Source organism: Camelina sativa, chromosome 19 (genome assembly GCF_030686135.1).
Source record: "Camelina sativa cultivar CO46 ecotype springtype chromosome 19, ASM3068613v1".
Taxonomy (NCBI): Eukaryota; Viridiplantae; Streptophyta; class Magnoliopsida; order Brassicales; family Brassicaceae; genus Camelina; species Camelina sativa.
The window spans coordinates 16,098,020-16,100,682 of record NC_141898.1 but is presented as its reverse complement, the minus strand read 5'-3'; the positions used below and the strand labels follow the sequence as shown (position 1 = coordinate 16,100,682).

Sequence of the window (2,663 nt, the reverse complement as noted above, 5' to 3'; positions counted from 1 at the left end):
ACTAAACGTAGGTATATAATGACGGATAGTAACAAAAGAAAAGTGTAGCAATTATTGATTTCTGGGTTTGTATCGATTTAGGGTTCTTCCATGTGACCCCTTTTCGATTACTTTTCTCTTGTATCGATTTAGGGTTTTTATTAGGTATATAATCTTCTTCTTCTTCTTCTTCCTCAAAATCTATTTCGTCGGCGATTCTTTCCAACGGCAACGGCTAAACTTTCACAGATCTCTGTAACATTTTGTAGGTCTTCTCTCTCTTTTTCTTCGGTTTTGTGATCTATTCTACAGCTCTGTCTCTGTATTTCTCAGCTCTATCTTGGAGCGCTGCTTTGTTTCTGTGTTTGGGTGATTCTCTGTCTCTGATTATTTCTTTGGTTGTATCTAATAACCCCTTCTCGATTTCCTCTCCCTTTTATCTTGATCTCCAATCTCAGATCGACCATGTGTTTCTACTTTCTAATAGCTGATCATCTTAATTCATCGGATGTTGGAACAGAACATTCATTCATTATTGGTCCTTGTTGCAAATAGTCTTATCTGATTTTAACGAGAAGTAGGTAAATTAAACATTCATTATTGGTCCTTGTTAAACGATTCTTAAATTGGCAAGGAAGACAAATTTGCAGGTCTGCTAAAGCTTTGTAGTTTAGTTGTGGCTTGTTTTTTTTTTATTTAGCGGCTAAAAGTTAAAGAGATTTAAGTTCCATGGCTCTAAGACCTCCAAGTTTGTTACTTTCTCTTGCTCTATCCACACAGTCTCGTGCTGGGTTTGCTAAGAGTTTTTTTTTGAGATGTTGTAAATTAGTTGATAGAATTTGGAGATGGTTCTTACAAGTTTAGAGCTTGAAGTTTCTTGCATATTGAATGTCATTGTAGCTCAATCATGAATCATATTTTGGATGCACTCAAAAGTACTCTCTTTACATATACATGTGAGCTAAGCTAAACTGAAATTGACTAACTAGACTACTCATTGTGTCACTTATAAGGTCTCTCATTATTATTTATTACACTGAGATATTACAGGTTTTGCTTTGCTTTTTGATGGTCCTTTTCTGCAGGTTTTGATAAGAACACTTCCTTAAATAGAATTCTTAAGTCATTACCATTTTCTTCTTTCTCTCTCTCAGATCACGGTTAAAATTTGCTTGTTGAGTTGGATATTAATGTAGTTTACTTCAACGAGTCTTGTTAGGTTCTTTGGATAAATGTCGATTGTAGTAGAGTTTTGTTGTTCTTTGTTCATGGTCTCAGACTCTCAGTTGGCAATATGTGTACTTATCTCTTTTAAAAATCTATTTTCCTTTGTTCCCTTGACTCTCTCCACTTGGTTATATGAGATGCATTGCAATCGGTTTCACTTGCAAAGATATTGTAATGTCACTTTTGTTCAATACCTGTTTCTTCGAGCAGGTTCAATGATTTTGGTGAGGATGGTGGCCGATCAGCTAAATCTTTGAAACCAAAATTCAATGCCTTTGTAAACCACTTAACAACTCGTACTGGCCAGCAATTGCCACCTTTAATGTCATGTTTTATGTAATGGATAATTTTGATGATGAATGCAATAAAAAGTTATATATATATTCATTTAAATAAATTTTGCAAAACAGGATTTTTTTTTTTTATCAGCAAAACAGGATTTTAATATGCAAACTATGTGGCAAACACCTTGTCCCAATTAGTAACAAAATAGTGACAACCATCCTTAAAGATTTTTGTGAGTATGTAGCCACACCAATTTTTGTCACGTTTTGTAACCATTTGCTACTAATACGTTTGATGGTAGTTGTCTTAAACCAGCATAGATAACTGTATCAATTAGTAGTAAATGGCGACAAATTCGGCTGTATCTAATCTGTAGCAAGTAGTGACGAATTGCGATGAAGGAGTCAGTTTGTGACGAGTAAATAATTACTAATTGTTTTTGTAACAAATCTGTAACAATTTTTTTTGGCTACGAAAAACAAGAGTTTTCCTGCACATTTTTTTGTAACTATATAACTTATTTTTACTAGTGGATGTTTTCTTATAATTAAACGTATTGATTCTGATTGATAACCAATTATCTTAGCAATACCGATAAATATCATTTAAGAAAATTCTGAATGTAGAAACAGTGTTTCCACTCGATAGCTTGATTCAATAATATGATATACAACAAGCAAACTACGTCCATATTACCGCTTCAGGCTTCACTCTTGATCATTTATATCCTATCTTATTTTACATAAAATAAATAGATAAAACGAATTATCTCTCTATATCATCAAGTAAATCGTAAAAAAAAAAAAAGATGCCAAGATTTGCCCTAAGCTAAGAGTACTTTCAAGTTTACCATAAATATGATATAAGACTGTGCATTGACCTAGAACTTTGTCATGATCTTCATCCTCCTGTGTTATTTTTTCAGTCAGTTTCAAAGTTTTGTTGCTGGCCGTTTGAGAATAGAAAATAATCGCATAAATAAGCTCTAGTCATCGAAACTCGATGTTCGTCGGTTTGATATATATATGGGTGAATCATTCAACCATTTGAAAGCAAATTTTAACATGCACTGCAATATCTATATATATATATATATATATATATATATATTCAAAAGGAAAAAAAATTCATGAAGATGTATGTGCTAATATCAAACCCTCTTCAAAACTACT

At 32.7% G+C, this 2,663-nt stretch overlaps 1 long non-coding RNA gene across 1 annotated transcript; it reads left to right on the top strand.

The window, feature by feature from the left end:
• LOC104766585 (uncharacterized) lies at positions 1-1,603 on the top strand. The gene is made up of 2 exons (XR_764071.3): positions 1-244; positions 1,417-1,603. It is a non-coding gene; the product is annotated as an uncharacterized LOC104766585 (long non-coding RNA).
• The last annotated feature ends 1,060 nt before the right edge of the window (positions 1,604-2,663 follow it).